Source organism: Oncorhynchus keta, chromosome 2, assembly GCF_023373465.1.
Source record: "Oncorhynchus keta strain PuntledgeMale-10-30-2019 chromosome 2, Oket_V2, whole genome shotgun sequence".
NCBI lineage: Eukaryota > Metazoa > Chordata > Actinopteri > Salmoniformes > Salmonidae > Oncorhynchus > Oncorhynchus keta.
In genome coordinates, this window is record NC_068422.1 from 10,963,489 (window position 1) to 10,978,879 (window position 15,391).

The window sequence follows — 15,391 nt, forward strand, 5'->3', positions numbered from 1 at the left end:
ACAGCGTGGCAGTCTGGCAACAGAGGAGGAGGCAGGTTGCCCAACTGGTGGCCTTGTATCTGTCCAAAATGGCACCCTTTTCCCTACATAGTGCACTACTTTTGACCAGAGACATATGGGCCCTGGACAAAATGAGTGCAATACATGGGGAATAGGGTGCCATGTGTAACAGAACTGTAGAAAAGGCCCATGGAGTTGGTGGAATAATCCTTTAATTCATTGCCATTTACTCAGCTGGGCCAGGGGCGCTTTAATTAGGTCAGGTGGAAATGTCCGACAGATCTCAACTCCATAAAAGGAGGAAATTGCCATCGCCTGATCTCGCTGCTTTCTCTTCCTTAACTCCATCTCATCCAGAAGTTCTGTGCGTCCATGAATCCACGTAAGTCCACCGACTCTGTTACCTTTCATCTGAACTATCTGTTGCGATCCGGAGATGGGCCATCAGTTATTGTTTATAGTTATCACCGCCGAGCGCGGCTTGGAGCGCAGCTTCACACATATTGTGTAATGTGAATTGTCAATGATCACGGCCCTACGGATCCTCATAGGCCAATTATACAATCGATATGGTTAATGTGTATTGAAATTAATTATATGTACACATGAAGACAATTGAAAGAGTGAAATGAGAAACGTCATTGTTTGCTAACTGATTGACTTTGACCATGGGGATTATAGATTGTATAGCCATTCACTGTTTGTATTCTTTCATAATTTATGATAAATAGTTACGAGCCTAAAAGACTCACGGATGATTACTATTGACTTCTTAATGAACTGGACTGTTGAACTCCCTAAATTATGTTAATAATGAATGATATGATTTGATCTTTGATTATGAATTTGATTGTATACATGTTATTTGTTTCCTTTGTGATGCAGCACAGACTACTCAGTAAATATACCACTTTATGGTTAAAGGAATTCCTGCCTCAGTCTCATCCATCCCTCTGTCACCTGACACATGACTACCTGTTCACCTTCACTGTCAGTCATCCTATCTGTCCAGCTACCCACACAGATTCCACTAATCTTTCAATAACCTTGTGTCTGGTGCCAGATCACAGAGGTGACAGGGTGAAGGCTCTGACCAGGGACTGTTCTGCACTTGGAAAAGTTTCTCAATCAGTGGACAGTGGAGCCACTCATGGTTTAGGTCTGGCTCTGTTGACACTGGTGTTGTTTGCAGAGCCCAGGGCACTGGCCAGGCCTGGCTGGCACACACAGCCACTGCCTGCTGGAAGAAGTGCCGACTGATAGCCTGGCTCTAATGCCTCAGCAACAGACACTGCAACAGTTCACAGACAGTAGTGAAGGTCATCCAACACAGTGTGTCTATCTTTCAGATTAGATTCAGATCAGAGACATTGCTTCACAGTTAGCTCAGCAGTAGACTGCCAAGAGTTTCCACATTATGCTGAGTAAACGTTGAAAAGAAGATACTCTGGGGCTGGGGAGGATTGAGCTAGGAGGGGATGTGGCTAGGAGGGGATGGGGCTAGACAGAATTGGGGTTGGGGGAGGCATGCAACACACAAGTATACCATCAGAGACTTCAACTAATCTTTAGAAGTGTTGTTATAGATTCATCAAATCAAACTTTGTCACATGCGCCGAATACAACAAGTGTAGACCTTACCGCGTAATGCTTACTTACAAGCCCTTAACTAACAGTGCAGTTCAAGAAGAGTTAAGAAAATATTTACCAAATAAACCAAAATAAAAAAAGAACAAGAAGTAACACAATATCATAACAATAACGAGCTATATACAGGGGGTACAGGTTAGAGGTAATTTGTACATGTAGTTAGGGGTGAAGTGACTATGCATAGATAAAAAAAAACAGCGAGTAGCAGCAGTGTACAAAACAAATGGGGGTCAATGTAATAGTCCGGTGGCCATTTGATCAATTGTTCAGCAGTCTTATGGCTTGGGGGTAGAAGCTGTTAAGGAGACTTTTGGTCCTAGACTTGGTGCTCTGGTACTGCTTGCCGTGCGGTAGCAGAGAAAACAGTCAATGACTTTGGTGACTGGAGTCTCTGACAATTTTATGGGCTTTCATTTGACACTGCCTATTATATAGGTCCTGGATTGCAGGAAGCTTGGCCCCAGTGATGTGCTGGGCCATACGCAGTACCATACCAGGTGGTGACGCAACCGGTCAAGATGCTCTCGATGGTGCAGCTGTAGAACTTTTTGAGGATCTTGGAACCCATGCCAAATCTTTTCAGTCTCCTGAGAGGGAAAATGTTTTGTTGTGCCCTCTTCACAACTCTCTTGGTGTGTTTGGACCATGATAGATCACTGGTGATGTGGACACCAATGAACTTGAAACTCTCGACTCACTCCACTACAGTCCCATTAATGGGGGCCTGTTCGGCCCGGCCTTTTCCTGTAGTCCACGATCAGCTCCTTTTTCTTGCTCACATTGAGGGAGAGGTTGTTGTCCTGCCACCACACTGCCAGTTCTCTGATCTCCTCCCTATAGGCTGTCTCATCGCTGTCAGTAATCAGGCCTACCATTGTTGTGTTATCTGCAAACTTAATGATGGCGTTGGAGTCGTGTTTGGCCACGCATTCATGGGTGAACAGGGAGTACAGGAGGGGACTAAGTACACACCCCTGAGGGGCCCCAGTGTTGAGGATCAGCATGGCAGGTGTGTTGTTGCCTACCTTTACCACCTGGGGGCATCCCAACAGGAAGTCCAGGATCCAGAGGGAGGTGTTTTGTCCCAGGGTTCTTAGCTTATTGATGAGCTTCATGGGCACTATGGCATTGAACGATGAGCTGTAGTCAATGAACAGCATTCTCACATAGGTGTTCCTTTTGTCCAGGTGGAAAAGGGCAGTGTGGATTGAGATTGCGTCATCTATGGATCTGTTGGGGCGGTATGCGAATTGGAATGGGTCTAGGGTATTCGGGAGGATGCTGTTGATGTGAGCCATGACCAGCCTTTCCAAGCACTTCATGGCTACCGACGTGAGTGCTACGGGCGGTAATCATTTAGGCAGGTTACCTTCTCTTCCTTGTGCACAGTCAGGGAGAGGTTGAACATGTCAGTGCAGACACTTGCCAGTTGGTCCACACATGCTTTGAGTACACATCTTGGTAATCCATCTGGCCTGTGACTTTGTGAATGTTGATCTGTTTAAAGGTCTTGCTCACATCGGCTACCGAGAGCGTTATCACACAGTCATCTATAAAAGCTGGTACTCTCGTGCATGCTTCAGTGTTGCTTGCCTCAAAGCGAGCATAAAAGGCATTTAGCTCTTCTGGTAGTCTCACAGTGAGTTTCCCAGAGTTTCCCAGCCACATCCAACGAACATCAGAGCCGGTGTAGTAGGATTCAATCTTAATCCTGTATTGACGCTTTGCTTGTTTGCTGGATCGTCAAAGCGTCAATATAGATAAGCAACGTTCATAAAGTTGAGAATTTAATGAGATTGTTACTAACACTTACTTACTAATGAATATGTGCCATATAGCAGACGCTTGTATCCAAAGCAACTTACAGTCATGCGTGCATACATTTTACGTATGGGTGGCCCTGGAAAGTATGTAGTACTCTGTCAGGAGGAGAGATTTCTAACAAAGGTGTTGTACAGTAGTATAAAGATAATTGAGACGGTGGTGTGATAAGCCTCTGCCTCTCTGTGCTGTTGAGAGACATTCAGACAGGCACAATGTCAGCGCTGTCTCTACCCAGCCATGTAGGCTCTCTGCACTGTGGCCATTGTCAGTGGCAGTCACTTAGGCCTCATCCCCACAGATGCTTTCAGTCCTGCCCGGTACAATATAAAAGACTGATGGATCCATTCTGGTAGGCTAACAGAATTCAACACAATCGGTAACTGTTGGTACCTGTTACCAAATTATGCCTAGTGGTGCTTGATTGAATGAATACCAAAGTACTTAGTTGGTAGAAATGACATGTAAATACCTAGTGATTTCTGTACTGTAAGAGAGTGCTAAAGTAATATCAGAGGCTGGTGCAGAAGGTAATGTCTTGGCAAGGCCACCAGGGGAGTGTTTCTGACAGCAGAACCAGTCTGTCACCCAGGTTAGGTACATACAGTTACTACCTGCTCACTGCTTAGACCAGGCGTCCACCTGGCCTACAACTCAGGAAGTAGAGGATTCATTGACGTTTATATTGTATTTCCTGTCCCAGATGCTCACATTGAAAAGTACTATTTTGTGTGCCTTTTTCATGTTATTCTCCCATTATGACAAATCTAGTGTTTTGTGGTCTTGTTGTACAGGTCCTGAACAGGCATTGATATCATAGCAAATCATGCAATAGTGATGTTTTTTTTCTCCCAATAAAACAATAACGTTTTGACATTTTCTGAAATGTTTCCTTTATTGAGAAGGTGTGACACAACCAGAATTGATACAAATTTGACCTAAAAAGGTACCTTATGAAATATGAATATGTTAACACATTAGGTGCGTTTTTCTACATGTTGTCTTCAGGTTATCTTGGTTAGTATTTAGGTCAATAAATACGTTTTAAAAAGACTAAAGTTTTCCTCGACATCATGCCATCCTTCACATGCCATTTTCACCATTGAACTCTAGTAACCCCACCAGTCAGGCAGCGTTTCTGATTACATCACCATCCTTGCTGCCCTGGCAACAAGCTCCTCCCCTCATTGTCATCACATCACCCTATCTCTTAGCAATACCCTCACACCCACACACCCCTGCTCTGTGATTGGTTCATTTTCACATCTATAAAATATCACAACTAGCTATGTGTGTATTCGTAATTTTTACTCTGGAGTGCAAGAGGGATTTCGTAAATTCAGAGCGTTCCGCTCTCGGAGAGTTCAGAGGGCACAGTGGCCGCTCTGGCTGAGGAGTAGGGTTGATCCGAGCTTTCTGACCTCACAACAGCAGTCAAGCACACAAGCTAACTGGCTAACGTTGGCAAGCTTGCAAGCTACTTCCAGACACAAATGAAAGAACACCTCACTCTGACCATTACTCGCCCTAGCAGAGCTGATTAGGCTGTTTTAATGTTATCCAGCGCGTTGGTGCCTGTAACTGTGCTGCTGGCAACAATTAAATTAAGCTTTTTATTGCCGACGTTTACTGACACCGGCCATATTCAACGGGTGTTGAGCGTTTCAGTTATTCTGCGATCTGGCACACCCAGACGAGAGTGTTTGGAAATCAGAGTACATAGCCAGAGTGAATTTACAAACATACCCTTATGATCACAGCTGTCAGGATTTGGGTGTGTACTGACTACCACGTTTGTCAGCGCTAACTGTATATTCACCACAATAACCCGTTTCAGGTGTGATGATGTGGTTGCTCCACAAGTTCAACCTAAAGAATGTCAGTGGCCTACTGACTTTGGTTAAAACTTCCAGTAACACTATAAGAAAACGTACATGAATAAGCATTAATAAACTATTTTATAACCTATAAAATAAATACGTATTCAGTTATTCATTACAATTTTTACTCATTTTATAAGCATTACAATTCATGAACATTTTAATTTGAATGTATAAAGCATTATAAGCAATTATAAACATTTTATAATGGATTATTCATGAACGCCATTATAAATAGTTAACAAACCTCTTGTTAAACAATACAAAAGCCTCTGGATACTTCGCTGCAATAAAAATAAATGATCTCTATACACGAGAAACAATGGGAATACAATGTTTCAATGATTAAAAAGTGAAATGTTATATATATATATATATATCTCCCTAAATTCGACCAGGTGATCAAACACATGCGTTGATATATACTTTCTTACTAATGATATTAGATTAATCTGCGCTAGTAGATTTCCAAATACATTACATATACTGTAAAAAAAACAAAAAAAACATTCGTTTATTCATTCATGATTAATAGTTTAGGGGAACAATATTTACCTGGTCTAGGCTAAATCCACCATTTTTTAATGGTATATCCATCTCCAATAAATTGCATTGCAAAAAAATCATACACATTCTGAATAAAAAGGGGGAAAAATCTAATTGATCAAGATAGTCAAATATGTGTTTCCCAAAGTCCATGGACTATTGCAACCGCATGTGTCCTCCTTTCTGCAAGATTTCGAAATGAATTATTGTTCAATCAGAGTGAAATCTGAACACAGCTCAGGTAAGTGACGGTTCTACGCTTTGAATTTGAGTGATACACTTGAACTTGGCTTTGGGTTTGACCAATATAAAAGGGCGGGGGAAACGGAGATAGGTTACTGGTGTACTCAGATGATCCATCCAGTGCTACCCGAATGAACTACAGTAACCTTGCCATCCTGTTTCTTCCGTTTTTTTTCTCCTCCCGAATCCACAGCCGCGTTCAGCGAATCACCCCATCACTGGCTGAGACTGGGAGTCCTGCCTCTTTTCTCATTGGACTGAACAGCCCAGAGAAGCTGTCAGCCCATGTGGCGTGGCCGGGGAGAGCATGTCAGACATTTAAATGAAATAGAGAAAGGGATTCATAGAAGCGAGAGAAATTAGAAGGGCTTGGCAGGGAACGGAAGCAGGGACACACACAGGCAAGCGCACTCTCACCGACGGAAGATAAGGGATTTTCCAGGAACATTTTGCTAACCGTTTCCTCACTAACATTTCGCAATCCCTTTGGTGTTTTCCACTGATATTAAAACACCTAACTACAGGTAAGTTGTTCTGATATTGCGAGAATATCAATGCTTTACCGATGTTAGCTTGCTCTAGCTTCTTCATCAAGTTAGCGGATGAGATGCCCATGATGACCGGTATAGTATAAACATCAACGAACTAGAACTGGATTTCCTCGATTTCACTTAGCTGGCTATTATCAGCTACACACTTCCTCGTTACGATGTTTATACATTTTAGAGTTATAATAATAGCTAGCTGACTAATTCCCAGAAATAGCGACATTTTAGCGAGGGTAACTATCAAGTTAAAGCCAATATGACTCCAAGTGATGCGACAACCTCTGCTAGGGCTAGGCTAGCAGTTGTCAGTCTTGCTCAATAATAAAATATGTAGTCATCACTTCCTGGATGCCAAGTTAGCACGTTGTAATCAATTACTATGCATTGATGCCCTTGTTCTTCTGCTTGCTAGAGGGTTGTTTGCGTGTCTGGCCCTTGTCTAAATTTGGTAGCAGCGTAAGATACAGTAACAGGCTGCGTAGTTTACACTACAGATCTTGTCTGAGTAGTTGTGGAGGCCCAGTGATTATCTAGGCCTACTGTACATAAAAGGGTAATTCATCATTCAAGAAAATGTATTTCGTTTTTTTCTCCAGCTGTGGTGCTGCCTGGGATGGTATTGAGTTGGATGCCTATTGCCTACCTTGTGAAAGCCTTTTTGCTGATGCTAGCCTTTCTGATCCAATTTTTTTTTTTTTTTTGCACGTTTGACATCTAAACTCGTGAGAGCTGAGGATGATAGTGTTCTCAATCTCTTACTGTAATCACACGATGAGTCATATTGTAAAACTCAGTGTGGCTATCCTTGTCTCTGAACACAATCACTTTCACTGTCAAGTTCCACCCCTGTCACCTCCTGAAGTCCCCAAGGGTCTAGTATGAATCTGAGTTTTGTGCCTAAGCCATTGAAAAGAGATGGCCTAATCTAACTGCAGACTAATATAGAGCAATACACGGACCAATATCATCAATTAATACCAATGTTTGTTGAGCCTACCTATCCCAGTACCCTAGCTCTCTATACACTCCCTGAGTGAAGGAGCTGGACTGGTGAGAGGCAAGAGAAGGCCCATTCTAAAGCCGAGGTGTGGAATTTACCATGTTGCAAGTGTGTGTCAAGCAACCTTTCCACATGTGACCTAGCTGGACAAATCACCAACAGAGCTCTTTCCTACCAGCCAATATGTTGGGTGTTTCTCAAGATGTTCATGTTCCATTACCTGGCATTTGCAGACCGATGACATGCAGTGCTCTTTAGCCCTCCCGTAGAGAGCGGTATTCTAGGCACGGGATGAAATGTCCTGGCTTTGAGAGATGTAGTCTATAACTAGTGGAATTAGTCATGTTGCTCTGTATTACTATCCAGGTGTTCTAATATATAACCTAAGTGACGAGTTTAGTCAAGTCGTGTACCTCTATTTTTATTTCACCTATTTAACTAGGGAAGTCAGTTAAGAACACATTCTTATTTATAATGATGGCCTACCAAAAGGTAAAAGACCTCCTGCGGGGACGGGGTCTGGGATTTAAAAAATGTAAATAACATATATAAATATAGGACAAAACACACATCACGACAAGGGACAACATTACATAAAGAGAGACCTAAGACAACAACATAGCAAGGCAGCAACACAACATCACGACAACAACATGGTAGCAACACAACATGGAAGAAACATTGGGCACAGACAACAGCACAAAGGGCAAGAAGGTAGAGACCACAATACATCATGCAAAGCAGCCTATTTGAGGCAGGTGAAACTATTACACAAGGAATATGGCCTAGATTGGAACACAATGATAGATTGTCATCCATACAGATTCATTGTCACCCGTACAAGAATACGGATATTATTTTCCTGTACAGATGTTGGTCTGTAGCATGTCACTCCCTCATCAATTGAGTTATTAAATTAAACAACATGGCTGTGGAGGACTGAGTGCGACTGTGGCAGACAGAAAACACGAGAGAGAGGGAAAAGAAGGGAGACCGAGACTGTGGGGGAGAAAGAGCCAGAAGCACCAAGGGATAGGGAGAGAGGGAAAAGAAGGGAGACAGAGACTGGGGGGAGAAAGAGCCAGAAGCACCAAGGGACAGGGAGAGAGGGAAAAGAAGGGAGACGGAGACTGGGGGGAGAAAGAGCCAGAAGCACCAAGGGACAGGGAGAGAGAGAGAAACACCCACAAGGGAAAGCTGTGTGCGGTGTTCTCTATGGCATGGTGCCACTGTAGTTGTCATTGTGTTGCCTCAGCTAGGCCTATATCCAACACATGTAATCAATCAAGGCCCTGCCTCAGTGATGTGATCCAGGTCAGGTAGATGATAATCCACCTTAATCTCTGTAAGATATTTACAAACCTGCTCCTACCCATCCCTCTGTTGGGAATGGTCATCAGGAGAAGGTGTTTATACTCTATTGTGACTGCTGTTTAGAGTGTAGCCTATTATTAGTGAGACGGTTGGTTCTCTGAACTAAATGAGAAAGACATGTTCAACAGGCCTCTCTTCTTCAAGCAACCGTTCACCTACAGCTTCTTGTTTAGCCTTCTCTCGTCCAATGGATCTTGATTGACCTATTTGTCTGTATCGATAGGTAATCTGCTAATACAGCAGTGGTCTTTACTGAGCTGTTCGCATGGAGCTAAGGGACACACACACACACACACACACACACAGAGAGCCTATACATCAGGGATCATCAACTAGATTCACTTGCAGGCCAACTTCTTTCTTGAGGGAATGGTTGGGGGGCTGGAACATAATTACAAATCATTTCGGCTTCTTACGGTCAATTTGCAGTTTACAAACAGATAATGTTTGACTAAAACAATCATTTCAAACCTTGCTTACATTTAGTATACGATTTGTGTCTCTCTGTTAGTGTAACGGATGTGAAACGGCTAGCTAGTCAGCGGTGGTGCGCGCTAAATAGTGTTTCAATCGGTGATGTCACTTGCTCTGAGACCTTGAAGTAGTGGTTCCCCTTGCTCTGCAAGGGCCGTGGCTTTTGTGGAGCGATGGGTAACGATGCTTCGTGGGTGACTGTTGTTGATGTGTGCAGAGGGTCCCTGGTTCGCGCCCGGGTATGGGCGAGGGGACGGTCTAAAGTTATACTCTTACATTATGCGTGGGAATAATTCCAAAATTAAAATCACCTGGAGCTGGCTTCCTGCTGTTTTTAGTCCTTTATGTCCAATAATAAAATGTATTTTTTTGGGGGAACCCTGCTATACATAGTAACAAAAGATTGGGAAAAACCATTCCATCTTTCACTCATCCTTTTCTAATTATCCCCTATTTTCTCTTGCTTGCTCGCCTCTCTGTCTCGTTCTCTCTGAGGTGTGAGAGTAAGGGGACCCAGTGCCTTGGCAAGAGTTGAATAGGTTCCCATGCAATGCAGATCTCAGACCTGTGTGTTGGAATGTGTGTCCATATTGACTGCTAACTATTTTCTAAAGAGACAAGCTTAGGCCTAGTTATTTTCATTTTAATCCTCCTAAACAAGTTATTTTTCAAATTTAATTTCACCTTTTAATTTTTACAGATAAATCAGTTAAGAACAAATTCTTATTTACATTGACGACCTGTCCAACATTAAACAACATATTGATAAACAACAATTACACTATACACAGAGTCTACACACAACTTTCTATGGCAGACGGACCAGATGATCCCTTATTGATGTCACTTAAATCCACATAGATGAGAGGTTGTTAACCCTTATTTTACCTTTATTTTACCAGGCAAGTCAGTTTAAGAACAAATTCTTGTTTTCAATGACTGCCTTGTTCAGGGGCAGAACGACAGATTTTTACCTTGTCAGCTCGGGGATTTGATCTTGCAACCATTCCAGTTACTAGTCCAACGCTCTAACCACGAGGCTACCTGCCTCCCCAAATGATCAGTTTTTAAGCCTTGAGACAATTGAGACATGGATTGTGTATGTGTGTCATTCAGAGGGTGACTGGGCAAGACAAAATATTAAAGTGCCTTTGAACGGGGTATGGTAGTAGGTACCAGGAGCACCGTTATTTGCCAAGAACTGCTTGGTTTTTCTCATGCTCAACAGTTTCCTGTGCCCTAGGCTTCTAGCAGAATGTAGGCCACACACATTTGAATGACAGGACCGCTTTGTACTGTCGGCCGTTTCCACGCCAGTTGGAGTGGAAAATACTTTTAGTCATGTAGTGTTTGAAAGGGTGTCCACATACTTTTGTGTGTGAGAAGAAATGTCCTCTCACTGTCAACTGCATTTATTTTCAGCAAACTTAACATGTGTAAATATTTGTATGAACATAACAAGGTTCAACAACTGAGACAAACTGAACAGGTTCCACAGACATGTATGTCCTGCAGGAAATCACGCACAGAACAAGCAGTATGGCTGGTGGCATTGTCATGCTGGAGGGTCATGTCAAGATGAGCCTGCAGGAAGGGTACCACATGAGGGAGGAGGATGTCTTCCCTGTAACGCACTGCATTGAGATTGCCTGCAATGACAACAAGCTCAGTCCGATGATGCTGTGACACACCGCCCCAGACCATGACGGAACCCCCACCTCCAAATCGATCCTGCTCCAGAGCACAGGCCTCGGTGTAACGCTCATTCCTTCAACGATAAACGCGAATCCGACCATCACCCCTGGTGAGACAAAACTGCGACTCGTCAGTGAAGAGCACTTTTTGCCAGTCCTGTCTGGTCCAGCGACGGTGGGTTTGTGCCCATAGGTGGCTTTGTTGTCGGTGATGTCCGGTGAGGACCTGCCTTACAACAGGCCTACAAGCCCTCAGTCCTGCCTCTCTCAGCCTATTGTGGACAGGCTGAGCACTGATAATATAATATATAATAATATATGCCATTTAGCAGACGCTTTTATCCAAAGCGACTTACAGTCATGTGTGCATACATTCTACGTATGGGTGGTCCCGGGAATCGAACCCACTACCCTGGCGTTACAAGCGCCATGCTCTACCAACTGTGCTACAGATGGAGGGATTGTGCGTTCCTGGGGTTACCCAGGCAGTTGTTGCCTTCCTGTACCTGTCCCGCAGGTGTGATGTACCAATCCTGTCCTTTTGTTGTTACACGTGGTCGGCCACTGCGAGGACGATCAGCTGTCCGTCTCGTCTCCCTGTAACACTGTCTTAGGCGTCTCACAGTACGGATATTGCAATTTATTGCCCTGGCCACATCTGCAGTCCTCATGCCTCCTTGCAGCATGCCAAAGGCATGTTCACGCAAATGAGCAGGGACCCTGGACATCTTTCTTTTGGTGTTTTTCAGAGTCAGTAGAAAGGTCTCTTTCGTGTCCGAAGTTTTCATAACCTTGACCTTAATTGCCTGCCGTCTGTAAGTGTCTTAACGACTGTTCCACAGGTGCATGTTCATTAATTGTTTGTGTCATTGAACAAGCATGGGAAACAGTGTTTAAACCCTTTACAATGAAGATCTGTGAAGTTATTTGGATTTGACTAATTATCTTTGAAAGACAGGTCCTGAGAAAGTGATGTTTCTTTTTTTTTGTTGCTGAGTTTATATAGTTCCTCTGTCCAGTGTCTGTTCTTTTGCCCATCTTAATCTTTTCTTTTTATTGGCCAGTCTGAGATGCAAAGAAAAATACAACTCTGCCTAGAAGGCCAGCATCCCGGAGTTGCCTCTTCACTGTTGATGTTGAGACTGTTTTTTTGCGGGTACTATCTAGTACTAGCTGCCAGTTGAGGACTTGAGGCATCTGTTTCTCAAACTAGACACTCTAATGTACTTGTCCTCTTGCTCGGTTGTGCACCGGGGCCTCCCAAATCCTCTTTCTATTTTGGTTAGAGCCAGTTTGCTCTGTTCTATGAAGGGAGTAGTACACGTCATTGTACAAGATCTTCAGTTTCTTGGCAATTTCTCGCATGGAATAGCCTTAATTTCTCAGAACAAGAATAGACTTACGAGTTTCAGAAGAAAGTTCTTTGCTTCTGGCCATTTTGAGCCTGTTATTGAACCCACAAATGCTGATGCTCAACTAGTCTAAAGGCCAGTTTTATTGCTTCTTTAAGCAGAACGACAGTTTTTGTCGTAATTGCAAACAGGTTTTCTAATGATCAGTTAGCCTTTTAAAATTAAAAACTTAGATTAGCTAACACAACGTGCCATTGGAACACAGGAGTGATGGTTGCTGTTAATGGGCCTTTGTTCGCCTATGTAGATATTCCATTAAAAATCTGCCGTTTCCAGCTACAATACACATTTAGAACATTAACAATGGCTACACAGTATTTCTGATAAATGTAATGTTATTTTAATGGACAAAATATGTATATAAAAAACAGCAAGCAATGCAGTTGTAGAAGCATGGTGGCTAGGAAAAACTCTTTAGATAGCCTGGTTCCTCTCTAGGATTTAGCCTATGAGGGGTGGCCAGTCCTCTTCTGGCTATGCCAGGTGGAGATTATAACAGAACATGGCCAAGATGTTCAAATGTTAATAAATGACCAGCATGGTCAAATAATAGTAATCACAGCGAACAGGTCAGGGTTCCATAGCTGCAGGCAGAACAGTTGAAACTGGAGCAGCAGCACGGCCAGGTGGACTGGGGACAAACGAGTCATCATGCCAGGTAGTCCTGAGGCATGGTCCTAGGGCTCAGGTTCTCCGAGAGAGAGAAAGAGAGAATTCGAGAGAGTATACTTAAATTCACACAGGACACCTGATAAGACAGGAGAAATACTCCAGATATAACAGACTGACCCTAGCCCCCCGACACATAAACTACTGCAGCATAAGTACTGGAGGCTGAGACAGGAGGGGTCATTATCATTATTGTCATACTTCCTACTGTGCTTTCAAATATGCAGTATCTGTAGATTCTTAAATAAAGTCACATTTATTTAATATTACTAAAATTAATGTTTCAAAAGTGCCCTTTTTAGATTTAGCTTATTTTTAGACAATGTTTAATGATATACTCTCTAAACACGTCAAATTTCCAGAGTGTCTCTGTGGTACTTTTAATGATATGACCCATTTTTATATATAGAAATGTACAGTATGGTTCATTAACCAATCACAGTCCTCCTTTAGGATTGTACATTCAGCAAATCACCAGTAGAGGAAGTTTGCTTTGAATCAATAATCCATTCAATGTGTTGGTGCTCGTAAAATGTATCATACCTTCAGAATTAGCAGAGTGCCCACTTGTAGAGTATGTCTTTAATAGGAACAAAATCAAACACTCTAGTTTAGAGATATTAATATCCCATTATTTTAGAGTGGGGAAAGAAGTACGTGAGGATGGGGGGGGGCACCCTCTGGAAGTAGGAGAATTTAGCATTTTTTAACACCTGAAACAGCTTTTTTTCTACAATCTAGAGCTTTAACTGTTCAATTGTCATTTTAATGAGGGTATCATCATCACGCAGCAATATGCCTAGGATATTACATCAAAATTACAACCCAGTACATGGAATCATATCTCGACAGGCACATATCAATGGAGCAGCAGGGTAGCCTAGTGGTTAGAGCGTTGGACCAGTAACCGGAAGGTTGCAAGTTCAAATCCCTGAGTTGACAATGTACAAATCTGCCCCTGAACAGGCAGTTAACCATTGTTCCTAGGCCATCATTGAAAATAAGAATTTGTTCTTAACTGACTTTCCTAGTTAAATAAAAAAGTATCATAATTAATACATATATTGTGATGTTATCATAAGGTGCCAGATAACTCAAACCAAGTCTGTGTCTTAAGCACCTTTTGATCTGTCTGTGTCCTCCTGACTGGTGGTTATTTTTCTCAACAAACTAAATCTGCTTCTCTGCATCTCTGTGTAAAATCTTGAAAGGATGTGAGTGTTATTCAGTATGTTTAGTCACTTCGTTCGGAAGTGTAGCAACCTTGCCAGCAGGCAGGCCAGCTAAGATAGTTAGACAAGCTAATCTAACTTGATTGACAGCCTGAAATAGTTTGGTAGTTAGTTGAGGTTGGGAGATGGGAACCTATCTAGCTGGCCAGCCAAAGCCAACTTCATAAAATTGCAATAGTGGCTAGTATTACAGACACATTTATTTATCAAAAAGGAATCAATAGGTTACATAGATCAAATTAGTCCTGTCCATCACCAGCAGCTAAAATCAAATCAAACTCTGTGTGTCACTTTACACTCTCTCTCTCTCCACTGATGATACTGTCTGCACACACTAGAATATCTGGTGTCCTGCCAAGCATACCTTTGGTCCATGGAGCACCTTGGAAGGAACCACTTACTGGGGGGGACTCTTTGCCTGGTCCAGTCATTGTGCCCCTTCTGCAAAATACTGCTGACAGATCATTTTATAAATGATTATGATCAAATGTGGGCTTACAAAATGAAGTTTAGTAAAATTGAAACCGGACAAATCTGAGGAGCTTGTGCCCCCTATGAGCGTGACACCTCTGTTAATATCTTTTAATATTGTTGAACAAATTCATGTTAAATTGTATTTCAGAATCAAGGCTTACTCCATATTTTAGAGCACACTATAAGGAGTATAATGATACCAAGATGTTGTCTGTGCCATGTACGGCTCATAGGGTCTTACAGGACACATGTATAGGTCTAAAATGACCACTTTCGTCATGGATTTTGTCAAAGGGTTTGTGATACAAATGTAGAAAGCATGTTAAACATCCTTCCTCCCAAATGAAGTTTGTGTGTTTGTATGTGAGAATTGC

General features: G+C 42.6%; 1 protein-coding gene across 2 annotated transcripts in view; it reads left to right on the plus strand.

The window, feature by feature from the left end:
• The first annotated feature begins 216 nt into the window (after positions 1-216).
• The window catches only part of LOC118373364 (fatty acid synthase-like), a 66,138-nt gene continuing 50,963 nt past the window's right edge, over positions 217-15,391 (plus strand). Inside the window, exon 1 of one of the 2 annotated variants that reach the window (XM_052471458.1) lies at positions 217-382. The gene's annotated coding sequence lies outside the window, so the exon portion shown is untranslated. Of the gene's footprint in view, positions 383-6,347; positions 6,665-15,391 lie in introns of those variants that run through there. The other variant, XM_052471452.1, reaches the window with a different exon arrangement.